Below are 22,760 nucleotides of genomic sequence, written 5' to 3' on the forward strand. Positions count from 1 at the left end.
TCCCATGGTATTTGCTTGTAATAAATGTGATAAAAATATATAATTATATCATGATTCCTTTGAGCATGGAATAAACACCATTTATTCTGTTACTAAATATGTGATAATAAGAACTATAATTTTGAATGTCAGAATTTCCGATAAACCTTTATATATTAACAATAAAATTACCTACTAACAATATTATATATTAATACATTAAATGAACACCAAAAAGCTTGGTAATTTTTATTTTTTACCGAAGCTTATTGGAAATTAGTGAAATTCATAATAAAATATGGTTTTATTCCCATGGTATTTGCTTGTAATAAATGTGATAAAAATATATAATTATATCATGATTCCTTTGAGCATGGAATAAAAACCATTTATTCTGTTACTAAATATGTGATAATAAGAACTATAATTTTGAGTGTCAGAATTTCCGATAAACCTTTATATATTAACAATAAAATTACCTACTAACAATATTATATATTAATACATTAAATGAACACCAAAAAGCTCGGTAATTTTTATTTTTTACCGAAGCTTATTGAAAATTAGTGAAATTCATAATAAAATATGGTTTTATTCCCATGGTATTTGCTTGTAATAAATGTGATAAAAATATATAATTATATCATGATTCCTTTGAGCATGGAATAAACACCATTTATTCTGTTACTAAATATGTGATAATAAGAACTATAATTTTGAATGTCAGAATTTCCGATAAACCTTTATATATTAACAATAAAATTACCTACTAACAATATTATATATTAATACATTAAATGAACACCAAAAAGCTCGGTAATTTTTATTTTTTACCGAAGCTTATTGGAAATTAGTGAAATTCATAATAAAATATGGTTTTATTCCGATGGTATTTGCTTGTAATAAATGTGATAAAAATATATAATTATATCATGATTCCTTTGAGCATGGAATAAAAACCATTTATTCTGTTACTAAATATGTGATAATAAGAACTATAATTTTGAGTGTCAGAATTTCCGATAAACCTTTATATATTAACAATAAAATTACCTACTAACAATATTATATATTAATACATTAAATGAACACCAAAAAGCTCGGTAATTTTTATTTTTTACCGAAGCTTATTGAAAATTAGTGAAATTCATAATAAAATATGGTTTTATTCCCATGGTATTTGCTTGTAATAAATGTGATAAAAATATATAATTATATCATGATTCCTTTGAGCATGGAATAAACACCATTTATTCTGTTACTAAATATGTGATAATAAGAACTATAATTTTGAATGTCAGAATTTCCGATAAACCTTTATATATTAACAATAAAATTACCTACTAACAATATTATATATTAATACATTAAATGAACACCAAAAAGCTCGGTAATTTTTATTTTTTACCGAAGCTTATTGGAAATTAGTGAAATTCATAATAAAATATGGTTTTATTCCGATGGTATTTGCTTGTAATAAATGTGATAAAAATATATAATTATATCATGATTCCTTTGAGCATGGAATAAAAACCATTTATTCTGTTACTAAATATGTGATAATAAGAACTATAATTTTGAGTGTCAGAATTTCCGATAAACCTTTATATATTAACAATAAAATTACCTACTAACAATATTATATATTAATACATTAAATGAACACCAAAAAGCTCGGTAATTTTTATTTTTTACCGAAGCTTATTGAAAATTAGTGAAATTCATAATAAAATATGGTTTTATTCCCATGGTATTTGCTTGTAATAAATGTGATAAAAATATATAATTATATCATGATTCCTTTGAGCATGGAATAAACACCATTTATTCTGTTACTAAATATGTGATAATAAGAACTATAATTTTGAATGTCAGAATTTCCGATAAACCTTTATATATTAACAATAAAATTACCTACTAACAATATTATATATTAATACATTAAATGAACACCAAAAAGCTTGGTAATTTTTATTTTTTACCGAAGCTTATTGGAAATTAGTGAAATTCATAATAAAATATGGTTTTATTCCCATGGTATTTGCTTGTAATAAATGTGATAAAAATATATAATTATATCATGATTCCTTTGAGCATGGAATAAACACCATTTATTCTGTTACTAAATATGTGATAATAAGAACTATAATTTTGAATGTCAGAATTTCCGATAAACCTTTATTAACAATAAAATTACCTACTAACAATATTATATATTAATACATTAAATGAACACCAAAAAGCTCGGTAATTTTTATTTTTTACCGAAGCTTATTGGAAATTAGTGAAATTCATAATAAAATATGGTTTTATTCCCATGGTATTTGCTTGTAATAAATGTGATAAAAATATATAATTATATGATGATTCCTTTGAGCATGGAATAAAAACCATTTATTCTGTTACTAAATATGTGATAATAAGAACTATAATTTTGAATGTCAGAATTTCCGGTAAACCGTTACCATGCGAATGGAAAAGTTACCAAATGAATTATTTAAGTACCGTATACTTTAGTTATTTTGAACAGAATTGTGGCTTTTTTAATGGAAATGTCAAAGCTTTTTTACTGAAAATGCCATAGTGTACGGTAATTTTATCAGAATATTTTTCTCATTGTAAAGTATTAGGACTATATTTTCCAAATTTTAGCTATCTCCACTATTTTGAAAAATGAAGAAAAAAAACTGAGGAAAAATGTTGCTTTTATTCATAAAAAATATGTTTCTATGTGTTACTTTGTAACATAATTTGCAGTTAGTACAAAATGATTAACATATTTAACGGAAGCCTTTTGAACCATTTAGATTGGCACTTCATTCGTAAAGATTTGATCATTAGAGCACTAATAATTCAGAGAATTTTCTCAGTTAACAGTACAACTGGTTTTAGTTGTTTAAAATGTGCTTAAAGAATTCTAAAATGACATTACCCCTTATATTATTCGAAATAATCACTTCTGAAAAGAATCCTGAATGAGTTAAAGTTTCAAGCGATATGTAATAAAATGTTCAAAACAAGCATTTAATAACATCACTTTTGACTCGAACATAAATCATTTGTGATAGCAAGTTAAAAATGAAAGAAACCGCTGAGTTACAAAAAACAGACTTTTAGGGCAATAGTGTTTCACATCATTGAAAAACCATTAAGGTAGCTTTTATTTTCTGGTAAATATATCTTGCAAGTCAGCAATTCTAATATATCTTTTTATTCTTTAAGAGTTTTTTACGCCCCCGCGGAATTTTTTTTAACTTTGAAAATAAGAGGGACAAATTTTTGTAAAAAGAAATATTGCTCTTCAAGTTGTATTGATTACTAATAACATTTTAAAAAATAAATCTGAGTCTTGTCTATTTTTATATGATGAATAGAAACTATAATACATTTATAATGATGGAAAACATTAGTTATTTTAATAAACGACATTTTTGTGATATTTGATATACTTTATATTTTAATGTTTAATATATATAATTAATAATACACTTTTAAGGTTTAATATATGGGGACATTTTTTTCAAAAATGTCCCTTATCACTTCGCTAAATGCTGTAACTTTATTAATTTTAATGTAATGTAATTAATAATTCATTCAACAAATAAGCTTATTTATAGTTAACTTGCCCAAGCAAATATTTATTTCAATAAATATATTGACTATGAAGAAGTATTTTTTATGGCTACTATAGTTTTAATTTTCTTTATGTTTGTAATATTTATTCTAATAATTGGTTGACTTATTTATCTTATTATTGGTAATCTTATTTATTGTTAACTTGCCCAAACAGTATTTATTTCCCAAAATTTTTTAACTATGAAGAAATATTTTACATGGCAAATGTAGTTTTAAGTTGATTTATATTTGCAATATTTATTTTAATTATTCGTTGATTAAATAAACCTGATTATTGTTAACTTGCCCAAACAATATTTATTTCAATAAATGTATTAACTATGAAGAAGTATTTTACGAGGCAAGTGCAGTTTTAATTTTTCTTATCTTTGTAATATAATTATAATAAAGTGAAACATTCAGGAAAAATCACCTCTATGTAGCGGCCACCTCTATTTAAGGACACTTTTGGGAGGCACGGAATTTTTTCCGTAGACTTCGTGGTGAAGAAAACCTTTAGGAGAGACCATCAAAATTTCTCCCAGCGACCAGTCAAACGTCTGCACCAAATGCACAAAAGGGGACGTATGGGTATGACAGAAGTCAAATTCTTGAACATAGATGGCGCCACTGGATAACAAGAACATTCACACTTCTTGCCTTAATGGCCTACGACAACAACACCAACAACAATCAGACTAAAACAAATATTAAAAAATGAATTTATTGCCATTTGAAAAGAGTGGCTGTAGTTAATGGTCAAACTAATTGCTAAAATGTAAAATTTCTGCACTTATAATTCAGCTTACATTTATACTTATTTAAATTACTGTTTTGATTAAATGCAGTAAATAGTTTTCAACTGGACCATTATCAATTTGACGTTGGAGAAGAGAGGTTAAAACTTATTTTTTGAGAATTTAATTATTAATTGAAATTATTTTCTGAAAAACTATTTTTTGGGGGAAATTAAAAATTTATTTTTATCATATTCATTAAATTTAGGTATATTAGTAATAAATACGATAGTCAGATATAAAAATAACTATTTGTATTATGATAGCAGGTAAACATTTGACCTGGGCATTAGACTATCTAACATGGTCTTCTCCGTGAAGATATGGCTTAACGTTTCAGCTTGTCTACTCCTCCAAAATCTATGACAACAATCGTCTATCCTATTCTAATACTACAGGGCCTAATACTACAAGCTCTAATACTACTAGGTTATTAAAAGAATTATCTAGGTACCATGAAAAGAAGATTCACAGATTCAATTTATTAATTGAAACTTAATTAGTTAAAATAAAATTTTAACTGGACATGCTTTAAATGCAACGGGGATAATTTTTTTTTAGCTTAACTTAAGTTCGTATGAAATGCTGTGTTTGTATTTATTTGTAATGTCGAAATGAAAGTGCGTCACGTGCGCCTCGTGGTAAAAAAAAAAAAAACTGCGTCACAGGGTGTTAAGTAAAGTAAACCTTGTAAAATGCATTAAAATAAAAATAGAAAAAAGTCAAATAATATGAGAGTATTATATTTAAGCGGAAGATTTTAGCGTTTGTCCTAAGAAAGATTATGTTCATAAATTTCTTATTGAGTTCAAATTGAAGAACTTTCTTATTTATAACCCATTTGTCATAATGAAATTAAGAATTCTTTTTCTATAATAAGTTTCATATCATCTTAGCAAAATTTGTTCGTTCTTTCGTCTATCACAATTATAAATTTCCCATTTATAAAATTCAATATCTTATTAGAATGATGAATTATTGAATTAAAATCCTTATAAATAAAATTTCTATTAACTTATATTCAAAATAATAACATTTATTTGTCTTTATTCAGGCTGAGAGTTCGACTATATACTTGTTTTGAATTCCATCAGTTCTACTTTATTCTCCGTTTTCATTGGGAACATTTAAATCTGCTGCACAAGCTGATAAAATATTTACGTCGTAAACAGCAAGTTCTAAACAGTTTTATAAATGCCTTAACGTGAGACTAAATTGAAATTGACTATTCGTAAAATGTGTAGTCAAGATAATTTAAAATTCAGCATTTTTCTGATAAAAGGGAACATAAATACTAAAGTAGCACCAAATCGTTGTCTATTGCATTTATAGGATTTTATAGTAATAGTAATGGAGAAATTCTTTATATTCTTCACATCTAAAATATTTATTATCATTTAAAACGGAAATGTCTATGCAATGGCTTTTAAAACTGTTATTTTAGTCTGATTAATAATATAGTGAACGTTCTGTTCCTGGGGACATTTCCCAACAACAAGCTTCAACAATTGAATAACAGAAATTTTCAATCGAAATAAAAAACTAGAGATGAACGAAAATTTGTTTTTATTTGATTTGCTTTTAAGATCAGCATTAGAAATTATGCTAGCATATAAATAAAGTATTATTGCTAGAATGTTAAAAATTAAGAAAAAATTGTACACTATTGTACAGTAATTTTATAATTGTCCAACATTTTTTTAAGTATTTAGTGTAAATATTTTCTTGTAGAGAACTTAACATCTCTGGAGTTAATAATAGAATCAAAAAAGTTACTATTTTAAGCGAGTGAACATCCGAACAGCATACAAAACTCCAATGAGTCTAATTTTGTACTAATAAATGCATAATATTATGCAACAAAAGTAGTTTAAATTAAAGGAAAAAGCCTATATTTCTGAAGTTATTTGATTTATTTTTATTATTAACAAAACAGTGACAGTTTTTACCATAAGAAAATACACAGGTACACAATTTAAATCAAATTTCTAATGAATATGCAAATTATTTAAAAATGCAGGTGTAATAACAACAACTGAAAAAAAAAACAGCATCTGAATGTTCAGAGCATTTTATAACTATAAATAATATAAAGACTTAGTGAAAGTAGTTGTTTTAATAATTTGAAAGTTGGGTATGAAGTTATAAGACTTTATTAATGTTTAATAAAGAATTATTTCTTCGTAATAAATGATAAATATATTTATAATGACAATTAACAGCTCGGATAAGGAATAGACTCTTTTCTTTAAATATATATTATGAAACGCGCATTAAAAACACTACTTCTATATAACATATTGTTCGCCAGTAAATGTTGAGTATATGACTGCGTTGGAAATAAATATAACAAATTGGTTGTTGTTGTTGTCGTCGTTTGACAAGTACAGAAAAGTATAATTCAAATGGAACTGAAGGCATGGATCACAGCCCTGGCCACATCTCCGACTTTTTCGGAATAAAGGGTGTCATGCCAGCAGTTGAGGTCGATGTTGAAGAGGGTCGAGGCAACAGAGACACAGTTGAAGGGATGCCTCGGATCCAGCTGAGCACCCGGGCAGTGCCTGCAATCTGAGCCTGCAATTCTAGAGCCGTCGGGCATGATCTTCATACCTCTCATGTGCCCCGTCCATAATCTGCTGATGGTAGTGGTGATTTCACGGTCAAGATTAAGCTCCGGAAGGCACCATTTTTTCCGAAGTCGGCCGCTGAGCTGATGTTTTGCGACGGTATTTGCATCGAAGCAAGTGGTTTGCATGGGAAGGGGATTAATATTTCTAGCCTCCTTATAGCGAGGGAGTCCGCTTGTTCATTCCCCTCAATGTTGACATGAGCGTGGACCCATTGGATGGTGCAGGTTTTCTCCTGCACCATCCAATTTACAGTCAGAGAAAATGATTTACAGTCAGAGAAAATGATGATGCCTGACGAGGGGACTGACTGTGAGAGGTAAAGGTCTAGAGCGGATTTAATGGCGATCAGTTCGCTAGTGAAGTTGGAGGCGACTTTGCCGGCTGCGACACAAGGTAACAAATTGGTTACCTTCACTAATATTCCTGAATCAGAGGTCAATAAATCTAATCATAATAATGCTCTTTAAAATACACACTATCTAAAGGAACATAGAAGAAAGCAATATCAGTTTTATATACAAAATTGTTTTTGATTGAACCGAAAATAGGTAGAAAATTCTTATTATCTATCACTAAAACCATGTTCAGCTACATACAATTCCATTATAATTTATGGAACCTACATGTTCAACTCCCGTAATGTCTTGTGGCAAAATATCATTAAATTTAAGTCCTAAAATTTCCAGATTTTCAAGTTGGAACTGAGAGGTTGCTTCCAAATTTTCGTCTTAAAAAAGTTTTAAATTTTAGTGATGAATAAAAAGCTTGCTGTATGCTGTATTAGCCAAAGAATATGCTAAATCTTTACGACAAAAAAGGAAATTAGAAATAGATTTCCCATTGCGATATTTTGCTTCCTTTTTTCGAGTATGACACGGTAATATAGGTCCATCAATGGCTTTTCTTTATCCCAAACAACAAGCCTTCGATATTTTTATATCGATCAGCGTTGAATGATATCGACAAAGACTAATAAAAGAAACATTTGCAAAAGTTTTTCATGGAATTTTCCAAACCGAGGGGGTCTCGGTTTATTATCATGTTAAATCAATAATCGGATCAGATTCAATTGGGAATCTGCAAGCAACGTCACGCTTGGGTGTCGAACATGATTGGTTGTGGAATCACGACATAAGCAAATGCCATGATTTAGCAGAGTATCAGGTTTGATACTTACGCTTAGCGTCGCTTGCATACACCCGATTGGCTAACGTCAAAATTAAAAATAATCATAACGCGACAAAGGTTGCAATTAAGTTCTCAGAAACTGTACGAGTACACTCTCCTTTACTCAGTTATTATATTTAATCTAATTTTTATATATCAATTATTCTAGTTACTTTTAATCTACTTATTATATATCCAGGTATTACAATCCAAATATTATATATAAAAATTATAAAATTTTTATTTAACATAATAAAAATAAAAAGTCGTTATTTCGTAATATATTTTGCAGTAGTTTACAAACTAAATAAACTTTACTCAATCGCTATTAAGATTCACATATTTACAGTTTTATTGCAACTAAATAATAGTCATTAATTTCAATTTATTAAGGGATCATTTTTTAAACTTTTCTATTATGAGATTTATTATAATCAAAATTGATTATAAGTAAAACTTCGTAAATTGCGTTATAAATGAATATATTTCGGATAAGTGTAAATGCATATTTTCTATAAATATAACTCATTGTCTGACTTCTTTATTCATCTGTATAACTAAAGTACTTTTTGATATTTTCTTGAAAATATTTCCTCTTGTAATTATATCTCGCACTTCATTTTTCAGCTAAATATGTGAAATATGTTTTGACATTTCCTTGGAAATATTATCTTATAAAGCATTATTATATCTTATATTTTATTTAAATTTCCGTTTTAAAATATTGATCTGTGTTATAGTTATTTGGAAAAATATTCATGCATCTATATTACCATGCATTTTGCAGTACATTTGATGTAAATAAACTTAGATTAGTTCGACATCAGTTTTAAGATTATCTTAAAATACATTTCAAAGCAATATTTTAAAATAATTCCTTGCTTTCCGTTAAAATCTCAGTATCATTATTTGTTATTTTAAATCTAGACACTGTTTAGAATGATTTGTAAACTTTTTGTGCAAACCATTTAAATACTTTTAAAAATAGATTCATTTATTCAGCTGCCTGATATAATCTTAACTGCAACAAAAGAAAAAGAAATCCATCTAAATAAAGAGGATATGCTACACTATACTTATAAGCGAATCTCATATTTTATTTATTTTTATTGTGATGTAAATATATGGAGGATGGCGTCTCGTTAATATACCTCATTTGCATTATAATATCGTGTAATCCTTAGAAGGATAAAATAGTTTTTGTAATATTTTTCAGAGTAAAAATATAAGACATGAATAAAATTTCTGAATTATTCCATCTCGTTATGTTCTTACTCTATTTTTCGCCATTCTCTAGAGATATATTTTAAATAAAATGTGTATTTTGTGCTCATTGATACTTTCTGATGTAGTTTAGTTTGAGATACACGATATTATTCAAATTCATCTTGTTAAAATTCACTAAATGAATTTTAATTGTATACTTTTAAATTGTGAAGATTTTCCTTTACATCAATGGTTAATTACAACGGTGTAAAAACTTAAGTGAATTTACAGACTTGGTCGATTATCTCTTGAACCACTGGATCGATTTTGCTGAACTTTGATATGTACATACATTGATACAATACAAAACAAATAACCATTCACCAATTGTAATACACGCGCATGATCGTGCGCAACACTAGTTGGAGTCGGAAGGTATGAAACAGCGGTTGCTGAATAAACAAAAAAGAAATTGGTTAATGGGAGATATGGTCCTCTCTTACAAATATACGGCCCTTAAAGCGTGATTTCATACTTGAAATAAGGCAGTTAATCATTTCCTGTGGCAATTGGTCACACTTGTTCAGCACAGCTGTTTTAATTCCTTGGATGGTTCGCGGAGGGGATAGCGAGTTGCAGTTGCCCTCCCCAGAGTTTCCAAGACATGCAGGGTAGAGGTCTAGAGATTTGGCTGGCCAATCCATCCGGCTCTCTATCACTCACTCTCTATCACTCTCTATCTCTATCACTCTCTATCTCTATCACTCTCTATCTCTATCACTGACTCTCTAGAAATTCGTTGACCAGAAGAGCTCCATGTCGCCTCGCGTTATCGTCCGTTAAAATGAACTCACAGAGCCTCTTTCAAAGACATGGAGAGGGGTGCGGCCATACCATTAGGGATACCTGCCCAGACCATTACACCTGCTCCACCATAATTGTCGTCTTCGCGGAAATTGGAGGGTAGGTAGCAGGTTCCTAGTTCTCTCCATATGAACGTACGGCGAGAATCGATGTTTAGGCTGAACCGGGACTCATCAGAACGATCACTCATTGATCCATACTCCAATCTCTATGCTCTCTTCGCCATGTTAAGCGGACTCTCCTGTTCGTAGAAGGGAGCGGGACGCAAACAACAGGTCTTCTTGCAAACAACCCTCTACTTAAGAGCACATATAAAGCTTGATTTTTTACTGGCTCCACCTACACACATGTACGCTTATGTATTTGATGTACAAGATCTGCATTTTTGACTAGAAACAATAGTTTTACATAGCAGTTCTTTTCATGAAATTCGAGAAAACATACAAATTCTCTTAATTTATTTCACCAGAGCTTCACGCGATTAATTATTAAAAAAAATAATTATCGTACATTTACAAAGTATTTATTTTAATCATTTTACTAATTCTGATTGTGTAACATAAAAAAGATAACATGCTTTATGTGTTATATATATATATATATATATATATATATATATATATATTATATAATAGCATATATATATATATATATATATATATATATATATATACACTGGTTATCATAAATTAAGGAAAATTCACAAAAATCGCGATAACTCAAGAAATTACACATGGAATTTTATGAAACTTACCCACAATATACAACACATAGTAAGGTATTAAACAACATAAAAAGAAATTATCAGACATTAATAGTAGTATAGAAATTAGCACATGTATAAAATAAACAAATTGGAAGTATCGGTTTGCAATAGAAAAAGTACCTTTAATATGGAATATGATTGCCTCTAGAAGCAATACAGCACAAACAGCGATGTGTGATGCTTTCAATTATGCGGTCTATCAGTTCAATAGGAAGTGAGAGCCATTGCTCTTGTAAAGCAGTTGCAAGCGTGGCAAGGGTCTGAGGGGGCGGATTGATGGCAGATACACGCCTCCCTAGAGCATCCCAAACGTGCTCGATAGGATTCAAGTCCGGGGATCGAGCTGGCCACTCCATGCGAGTAATTGTTTCCTGTTGAAGATAATCATCAACAATGCGAGCTCTGTGTGGTCTTGCATTATCGTCCTGTAACAGGAAGCAATCACCAATTGCCCCGGCATATGGGCGCACATAAGCATCAAGGATGTTGTCTCGATAAACCTGAGCATTCACGGTTCCCCTTGGAAAGACATGGAGGTATGTGCGCCCTCCTAAGGATATGCCTCCCCAAACACAGACACTGCCTCTTCCGTATGCATCTCTTTCACGGATGTTTGATGGATGATAACGGGTCCCAGGTTCTCTCCATATCAAATAACGTCTACTGTCACTTTCTAGACTAAACCTGGACTCATCCGTAAAGAGAACAGGCCTCCATTGATCTGACGTCCAGTGGACATGTTGTCGGGCCCACTGCAAACGGTCTCTCCTATGGCGTGATGTGAGCGGCACGCAAATGGCTGGTCGTCTCGCATACAGACCACCTTCGTGGAGCCTTCTGCGCACAGTTGACGTTGACACCAACCTTCCGGTGGCTGCAGCAAGAGAGGATCTAAGATGTGTCGGAGTAGCGGTTCTATTCCTGCGTGCACTTAATGTCAAATATCGGTCATCGGCACTGGTCGTAACAGTTGGCCGTCCTTGACTGAACCTCCTAGATGCCGAATCTGTGGTTTGAAATTGCCTCCAAAGTCTATGAACCACAGATGGACTCACATTTAGCCATCTGGCCACTTCTGATTGACTCTGCCCTGCCTCTAGTCTCCCGATGGCTCTCCATCGTAGTTCTTCAAGCAAATGATGCCTAGAGGTCATTATTACGAATTGGCTATCTCAGATTTTCAATGTCGCAATCACAGTAAAATTTGTGTGCTTTCTCTCAAACTTGGACTTTTATGCTCCAGGCAGATGACGTAAGCCGAGTGCAGCGCCACATTTGCATATTGCAATTTTACTCAGCTACTCTTAGTGGACAACATATGCAAATTTTGCACGGTTTTGGGTTACTTTTGAAAGAGTTATCGCTATTTTTGTGATTTTTCCTTAATTTATGATAACCAGTGTATATATATATATATATATTATATAATAGCATATATATATATATATATATATATATATATATATTATATAATAGCATATATATATATATATATATATATATATATATATATATATATATTATATAATAGCATATATATATATATATATATATATATATATATATATATATATATATATTATATAATAGCATATATATATATAAAGAAAGAAAGAGAGCCTACTCTAAGCATTCGCTCGCGAACTCGCCAATTGCGATTAAATCGTTAATTCAGCGAAGAAAAATGACTTTTGGCAAAAGTATTGACGAATTATTTTTTCTACCGAGAAGAAATATTCCCCTGGGTCCTAAAAATAAAAAAAATCAAGCGAATTTTTTTCTGAACAAATCCTGTATTTTATATTCAATTACAGTTATTTCCATTAGAAACGTCATATAACCAATTAGAATTGTATTAATTCCAGATGATATAAGTAACAAGAGAGATTATGTAAGCATGAAACAAGCTAAAATACAGATTACCACATTCGTAGTCGAATCTCGAGATATCACATTACAAATTTTTTCTTACATTTTGTGTGAAGAAAACAGATTATGTGGAATCAAGATGCATATTATCTTTCAAATATGTTTGAAGACAATATGTTTTCTTGTGCCCATAATAAATACAATAACTGCTATTATATAATGCTGCCAAAGGTTTATCCTTACAATACTGCTCTAGTCTAAAAAGATATTAAAAACTCAAATTATTCTCCTTTCTTTTTCTCAAAGACGGTGAAACAACCTCTACATTTTTCATCCTCTCTCCTATTCATTGTTCCTTTACTTCTCCCAAACTTCATTATAACTCTTTATTTGAATTTGCACTTTCTAAGATAGTTCAATGTATGGTAATTTTGTATTTTGATTTGAAGTTTCCTACTTATTCAACTTTGTATAGTATATATATATAGAATACATGTATCCTTATAGATTTCGTTTTGCGTTTTGTTCAGCATTTTCTTTTATTTTTTGTTTTTAGTTTGATATGTTTTATTTCGTATGTATTTTTTGCTTTATATGTTCCATTTTCATTTCAATTTCTCAAGTGCTCCTTACGCTATTGCATTGATGTATTTTGCTTTAGCTCTGTTGATACAATATTAGAAAGCACTCATTTTGCGGATATAATCGCGTGAGCTGATGAAGAGATTACATCTTTTCATTATTTTGTTTACCGGTTTTTAATTATTTTTCCTTAAATATTTTTAAAAATATTTTATTTTGATATCTTTTCTACTTCTCTTTTCATTAATCTTTATTTTCCATGTTTTTTCTGGATTAGAATACGTAACTAAAGCAGGGAACTGCTCGGTGCTGTATTCTCTACCTAAAGAACAACTTACAGAGTGAAGAATATACTCAGATTTAACAGATCGTCAAAATCCAGTGAATGAGTACACGAAGCAAAGTGACTGTCAGGCGGTACGTCACCTGTGAACCGGTTGTTGGGCTACTCTACATGTATGATTGGGCACGCTGCCACTCACCTCTTATTCTTTCTTTCTATGTCAAAATGTGTTAACAGATCTAATCAATATGAATTATATAAATATATTCTCAAAGGAATGTCTTTATTAACAGTAAAGTACCTGTGGGGAGAGGAGTAATCGACTATGTCAACCGTCATCTATGAAAAGGTACCCCGACATAGAGTTGAGTTAACATGTCTTATATACTAGTGAATTGTAGTTGTAATTTTGTAGTGGTAGATACGCTGCAGTACCGTTTATCAATAGTATAAAAAATATAGAACAAACTTATAATAAATAGAAAGAGAACAATTTTCTTCTTCTCCTTATTCCCAGCAATGATTGGGAGGAAAGGAGGTTGAAAATCACTTTTGCTACTGTGTCCCTAAATGTTGATTTTCTTATTATATACAAGGAAAGCACCAAACCTTGGGGGAATGACTTACAATATGCCTAAGGTAGCTAGACTTCTTCCTCTATGTATATTCTTTGTCCTTACCACTCGGCCACATGGGCGGCTTATTTCGTAAATATATTTGACATTATCACACCATTCAGCATTACCATTGAACATATCCAGCATTTTACATATATGTAAATTTTTATACTTCAGACATTTTTGTTGCTGTTGTTGCTTATCCTCATATGGCCTGACGAAGTCAGACCAGATCCATGAACTCGTTGACCTGAAATCGAAGACCAAAAGAGGAGTTGAGTCTTCTCAGAGAAGATCAAGACAGTTCAGGATATGATCGGCGGATGCCCGGTGTAGATGGCATTTAGGGCAGAGGGGATAGGTGTTTATTCCTTCAGAAAATAGTAAACCTTTTAGATGGCCGGTAGCTAGGCGGGAGAGGGTGGTGCAGACTCTCCTTTTATAAATTTGTAAACTTATAAATTTGTAAACTTGCTTGTAATTTTATAAACTTGTATTGTTTTTTTACTTCATTTCATAAATTTTAATTATGTAATATTTGGGCTTTATTAAAATTACCAACTTTTATTAAATGATAGCACACAGGCAATTAATATTGCAAGTTCTCCGCGTACAAGTTACGCTTTCATTTTAATGGGTGCTTCACTTTCTTCAGCCTTAAAATGGGTGCTTGAGTTTCTGCAATCAAAAATGGATGTACGTAATTTCAGAGCGTTTGACATTCATACTGTTCTTTTTTTCTTCTTCGGTAATTGCATTGCTAAGAAGGTTTAAAGAATACTTTCATTCTCTTATAATGCATGCTCGAAAAGATTTTTATTCGGGTAGTAAAAACGTCTCACAAGCATCGAAAGAAATATTTAATTAAATATTTTCTTACATGCGATGAAATTTTTATATTTGATGACGAGTTAAAAATAAAACAATGAAGGTTTCAGAATGGCGCCGAGAAATTTTTCTATCTATTTCTATCGAATTGTTAAAAAAAAAAAAAAAATCTTTTTTTGCTGAAGTCTTAAGCCGAATGAACGGATTTAGTCAAGCGCGTATTTTGAATAGCTTTCAGTTTATGCTTGGTCGAGTTCCTTGTTAGCTGATTCTTTTTTTGCTTCGTGCTGAAAGTCCTAATTTATAACATACGTAAGTTTATTTGTAATTATTCTTAAGGGATTGTTATTTTTCTTTTAACTCGAGTAATAACCACTGGAATAATGACGAAAATATATATATATGTACTTTTAATATTATTTATACTTTTCATCAAATAAAGCACTTAAGTAAAAAAGTAATTTTTTTCACTTTTTCATTCTTCAATAGTACGTACATGCAAGAATATTTTTATTACACTTATTTTCAAAAACTAAGAGTTGTAACAAAAATATAGCGCATTTTGCAATTTAACAAATATGAATGAAATTATTTTCTCAATATTTTAAAAGCATTTTCAAACGTTACGTTGTCTTTGTTTCAACTTAACAAGGAAAGACACAGTGATGACGTGAAATATCCTCAGTTGTAGACGGATCTTAGCTAAAAGTTCCCTTACCTTCAGGCTAACAATGGGAGGTATTGTGGTTTTCCAATCCATGTAACGCAAATGTGGTTTAGTTCCATCAAAAAGTCCTCCACGAAGGCAAAAAGTCTTCCACGAGTAAGTATACCACTTTTTTAAGAGGGCTTAAGCGGAAGAGCTGAATTCTGTCCGACTATGTCTGTCATTTCGCTTGAGTTTAAAGTCTGAAACATTCTTAGGCTTATTTCTAATTATCCTCACACGGTTACCATTCTTTTGACTCAAATAAAATAACTGAAAATGTTCTTTACGACATTTACATTTCGTTAATTGTAAGTACTGTTGTAAAATATTAATTTTTTTCTTTCTTTAACGAAATTCAATAGCATAAAATAGTAGAAAATATTTTCTTAAAAATAAACTGTAAACTCATTGTTAAAACAAAGAAAGAACAAAATTTATTTTGTCACTAACACATTGTGAAAACTGTGGTGTAATACCTATCGGAATTCGATGTTGAGAAACTCCAAAAAATGGGAGAATGATTTAAGTTTCATCTCAATTTAATATCAAATCGAGCGTTCTTACCCATTTCGAAGCAGTGAAGTAGAGATCTGGGGAGGGTTTGGAGGACAAAACTCCCCCTCTCCCAAACTTGATTAATGAGCTATTGTACAGTAAGCAGGATGCAGTTTTAAAAAAAAAATTCATTATTATAAATATATATAAAATATATATATAAAGATATATATATATATATATATATATATATATATATATATATATATATATATATATATATATATATATGTATATATATATATATATATATGTATATATATATATATAAAATATATATATATATAAAGATATATATATATATATATATATATATATATATATATATATATATATATATATATATATATATATATATATATATATATATATATATTGATATGTAGGATAAAGGGGGTGAAGCGAGGGTTTCTCAAAAATAAAGAAGCTGTGCTAAACTTAATAAAAATATATTATAACAAAATAATCTGATAAGCTACAATTTCCACTGGCATCCTCCTCGAGCCAGTCATTCCAACTACATGGTGTAACTGTAAAGAAAGAGTAAATGTAGAGGTAAGTGTCCTTGATATCATCACGTGATAGGATGAATGCTTCGTAGATCGGATCTGTATTCCACACGGCCGTCCTGCTCTTCACCGACCGCGGTGACCACTTTCTCACCAATAGACATGTTTGTTCCAAGGACATTTTCTGAAATTACACAAGAAAAAAAAGAACAGTACAAAAGCAAATGTTTCAAAACAATTGGCTATAAGAAACAAACAAAATTATAAGTTTTTTTTTTTCTCAGTCCATATGGTTCCTCAATTTCCCCAGATCTTCATATGGTCTGCGGCAGTAGAAGTCATATTAGGACCATCGTGAGTTCCAAGTTTTCTGACATTGTATCTATCGTTGTTGTTCACCTTCGTAACTTCATAAGGTCCGTAGAATTTTGGTCTCAACCAGTGGCGTAGCGAGGGGTGGGCAAGGGGGGTCATCATGCCCCGGGCGCTACTCGCAAAGGGGCGCCAAATGGTCCGCAAAACAAGAAATTGTAGGATAATTTTTATTATAATTGATTTCGGGAAAATATATTTTAAATTTAGTGCCAGTGTAATATAATAAATGTTAATTCGTAAATAAAAAGGAACACTAACAGTCTAAATCAAACTGTAATAATATATTCATAATAGAAATGGCACGTCTTTTCTACTGGCAGGACTGACTCGACCTGTGTCTGTCTGCACTTCCTTATGACATCTACACTGTGTGGTTACATAAATTATCTCCTCCTTTCTTGATTTGTCGGATGAAATAATATGTTATAATGAATATTTGCAGTGTACAAACATTCTTTCTTTCGGAACACTAATTATTTTTATTTCTATGAACGCTATGTAGCTTACGCTTGTTATTTTAAAACGATAACAACAACACTCTAATGTACTTATATGTACAGTCACTGAAAAAAATATCCCGAAAATAACAACTAAAGGATCGTCTATTTTTTAATATCGATACTTCTCAGGCACAGAACAAATACATCGTTTATAGGAAAGGACACAAACGCCGTATTTGTTGTGTGCCTGAGAATTATCTGTATTAAAATTATCTGTAGATGAGGTAAAATTATCTGAGAATTATCTGTACGATGGGCTAGAGCAGAGGTGTCAAACTAAATTTTGCAGAGGGCCATATATTAAATTTAGAATGAGTAGGCGGGCCAGATTCAAATAAAAAAATGTACTCAACTATTATAACATTTTATTTATCTAATTATATGGTATATAATATACGGTTGTTAAAAATCATATCAAAGTTATAAAAGATGGTAATTATTTTGAGCTCGAGAATCCAGATACCTGACTTCTCTTGTTTTCAGAATGCGTGCTGCATGCTTTTTTAATTCCGGGTAGTTATCCAAACTCTTGAAATATTGTGTATAAAATGCAAGAACGTTAACCTCTTTAAATTTTTCTTTCAAAATACTGTCCGATTGAAAATTTATCAACTCCATTTGCAAATGAACTGGTGCCTGTGAAGCTTCAAAATTGAATGGATTGTTGAAAATTGGGAATTCCGTTTCATTCATTTTGTGGAAGTCTTCAAAACGATTGTTGAATTCCGTGATCAGATTTTGCAGAAGTTGAGAATACTGGTCCAATTTTTTTTGGTTCACTGTGCCAAATGATTTTAAATGAGAGAAATGATCCAAAGTTTGATTTTTTACCTGATTTTCCCACAGCCTCAACTTTGTTTCATAGGCTTGAATACATGAATACATTTGAGTGACAATCAGATTTACCCTGTAATTTTACATTCAGATCAGTCAAGTGTTAATTCATATCTACCAAAAAGACACAATCAATCCACCAGTCATTGTCGCAATCAATTGGGTTGCCTTTTTCTTACATGAAAGCTTGAATAGGGTCACGTAATGCAAAAAATCTTTCTAAAACTACTCCTCGACTGAGCCAACGAACTTCAGGGAAATAAGGGACATCAAAAAATTTTCGTCGAAACTTTGTAAAAACTGCCCGAACTGTCGGTGATTTAGTCCTCTGCTCCTTGTAAAATTTACTATTTTAATTATAGGTAGCATGACATGGTCTATTTTTAAATGCTTGGATGCCAATGATTCTGATGAATTATACAGGGAAATCCCACAAAATTCCCTGATGTTTTCTGTTTTAATTTAGTTACAACACCCGAATGATTGCCAGCCATGGCAGGAGCGCCATCCGTAGTTGTGCTGCTAAGTATATTCCAGTCGAAGATTCCGCTTGTTGCTAAGAAATGGCGTTACTGTCTATCTCTCTCGCTTGTCTAGGCACGCGCTGCCCTTGAAATTACTTATAAATGTAGTGTTCACATTTTAAAACTTCCGTAGAGGAATCGAGTGAAGTCTAAAAGCTCTAAAAAACACGATTCTTCATTCTGTGGCATATCGCGATTGCGGACCGTATTGATACGAACCAGCGGGCCGTATCTTTGACATGACTGGGCTAGAGAATATAGAAGAAGTATTAGAAAAATTCGCAGAGAACACTACCACTACAAGTGACATCAGCAGTGAAACTACAATTCTATTGCAAAATATACTAACTTTTAGTTTCATAGCTTCAGTTCATTTCTGGTATGAAATCTTAAGGAGGATTGATCGTGTGCAGCTCAGATTTCAAGATCCTAGAATGAATTTTAGAGAAGCGTTCCATGATCTTGAATCAGTAGCGACTGAACTAGCCGAAATTCGAGACAAGCTCTGTGAAGAGGCAATGGAAAAAGCGAAGTCTCTTTGTGAAAAATGGGATAATGATACAACAATACGTGTAAGAAGACGACGCAAAATGAACGAAGAATTGGCTCGTGATGTTGGTCTTTCAGCAAAAAGTGAAATTTCTCGCGTTATGAAAAGCGTTCTTGATCGTCTAAAACAAGAAATATGTACACGATAAAGTGATCTTAATTTCAAATTTGGATTTCTACTAGACTTTGGAAATTTATTAAAAGAGGATAATGTTGATAACGACCTTGAAAAAAATTGCAAACATTTGAGTGAATTTTATAATACAGATTTCAATGAAATAGAACTCTTTATCGAAATATGTGACTGCAAAATGTTACTCCGCAGTAGAAAAGAAATTGAACCCAAAAATCCATTAGAATTTCTCACTTTTATAATCTAGTATGGAGAAGATGTTTTTCCAAACCTGAGAGTGGCACTTCAAATACTCCTGACTATCTCAGTATCAATTGTTAGCTGTGAACGTTCATTCAGCAAATTAAAATAAATTTTGACGTATCTACGACCAACGATAGGACAAGATCGCCTAAGTGACCTAGCATTTTTAAGTGTGGTAGGAGAAAAATTTGAAATGATCACCTTTGATGATATCATTAATAAATTTGCCTCATCAAAAGTAAGGAAAATTTATGCATAGTATTTAGTTTTATAAATGTATTATAATCATACTATTATTAAAAATATGTATCTCTTTAGAGATAATAAATATTTACTTTTTTATTGCTTTAAAACTGCGTGTTTTTAAAATATTTCTTTATAAATATATAAAATAAATAATAGGTATCTTTTGAACTAATTCTAGATGTTTATATACATATTTATTAATTTGCGAGTATATTTTACATATAATATTTTTTCGAGTAGGGGGGGCGCTAAAAAGGTATTGTGCCCCGGGCGCGAGTTAAGCTCACTACGCCACTGGTCTCAACTTGAGTCCTGTACCGAACTGCGTTCGTTGAATAGCAACGACATCACCTTTCTCATACTTGTGAGCTTTCTTCCGCTTTTTGTCATATGTTCGCTTGTTTTCCTCTTGAATCTTGTAGATGTTGACTTTAGCGTTGTCACGAATTTCTTGTCTGTTACACATAATGGTGTTTTCATGTTCTTCCTTCAATATTTCCAAAAGCTTGTCATCTTGTTTTTGTTTCATTTTAATGCCAGTGAGCAGTTCAAATGGCGAGTATTTGGTACTTCTAGATGTAGTAGAGTTTAATGTTCTTTGTACTAATGGTACGTATTTATACCATTTCTCTGGATCGTTTATGAATAGTTTTGCTAAAATGGGAATAAGTGTCTCGTGAATCCTTTCAATCATTCCGTTTCCTCGTGGGATTCCAGTTGTGATGGTAAGATGAGTAATGTCTTCATTTGCACAATAGTCGCTAAATTCTTTAGAAGTAAACGCGGCACCTTTATCGCTAATCAGTCTATTAGGATTTCCAAAATTTGTTTGTTGTAGGTTTAATTTCTGAATAGCATCGAATGATGATGTAGATTTTACAGGATAGAGCCATACGTATTTTGTGAATGCATCTACCACAGAAAAAATATGGTTGTAGTTTTTATTGGTAGATGGCATTGGACCGATAAAGTCAATGTGATATGTGTCTAATGGAGTTTCACCTTTTGGAATTGGATTTAATGAACCCTCAGCTTTTCCCTTTTTCCTGTTTACTAAAATACACTTAACACAACTTTTAATTACATTTTCTACGCACTGTCTGATGTTTGGGAAAAAATATTTATCTTTAACAAGATTTTCTGTTTTGTTTACACTCATATTTTGCTCATTTTGACTAAGTGATTGAAGTTGAATTTCTTTTTCTATTCTAGCTAATTTTACTTTTTCTAGTTCTAAATTAAGTTGTTGCATTTTTAATTCTTCGTCAGCTATTAATTTCCTTGCGTTTATAATTTCGTCTAATAGTTCCTTTACTGCATTCGGGTCATTTTTATATTCGTCTGAATTTTCAACTATAGTTTTTAGTTCGGTTACTGTAGCGTTAGAAGGAGTAGGAATATTTAGTTCTTGGGTTAAATTTGTCAAATCTGTTTTTATAGCTTTATACATTTTCACAATGTTCGTAAAAAGAATAAGAAAAATAAAGAGTCACCTACTTCAAAGGTTTCTTTGCAGATAAAATTTTTGGTATCCGGTAACACTGGTGCAACTCACAATTCAGGCATGAACTCTGCATCAGTTGACGATATGCGGTAGTTTCAGTAGTTTCAAGCAACTTCGATGGTGATTTTAGTACTTTCCAGCAACTTCGATGACGATTCTAGTTGTTTCCGGCAATTTCCACAGCAAATCTAATTGTTTCCAGGAACTTCACAGCGTTTCTAGCAGTTGTAGTTTTTCATCCAAGTCAACCCTGCGCGGCACTTGAAAATGGATTCGTTGTCACAGTTTTTGGTCCACAGTTTTTATTTTCGAAGTTTGGTTACGCAATGCTCAGCGTTTTTTTTTTTTTTTTTTTTTTTTTTTTTTTTTTTAAGGAAGTAATTTTTAGTGATTATCGTCCTACGCGACGTAATCGACGTTGTAGAATGGATTAATTTTGGCCCTGCTCGACTCAAATAGTTTGTAATAGCTCAACCTTGACTCGTTGGCTATAATCGTTGAAAAATGAAAAGTTATTTGCCCAAATCGCAATTCACATTCCCGTGGACGAGCCCCCATTTGTAGGATAAAGGGGGTGAAGCGAGGGTTTCTCAAAAATAAAGAAGCTGTGCTAAACTTAATTATAACAAAATAATCTGATAAGCTACAATTTCCACTGGCATCCTCCTAGAGCCAGTCATTCCAACTACATGGTGTAATTGTAAAGAAAGAGTAAATGTAGAGGTAAGTGTCCTTGATATCATCACGTGATAGGATGAATGCTTCGTAGATCGGATCTGTATTCCACACATATATATATATATATATATATATATATATATATATATATATATGTATACAGGGTGTCCCAAAAGGTCGTTTACAAACTTAACA

The sequence above is a fragment of the Parasteatoda tepidariorum genome, chromosome 2, assembly GCF_982258835.1.
Source record: "Parasteatoda tepidariorum strain Cologne lab strain chromosome 2, Ptep-v5.0, whole genome shotgun sequence".
Taxonomy (NCBI): Eukaryota; Metazoa; Arthropoda; class Arachnida; order Araneae; family Theridiidae; genus Parasteatoda; species Parasteatoda tepidariorum.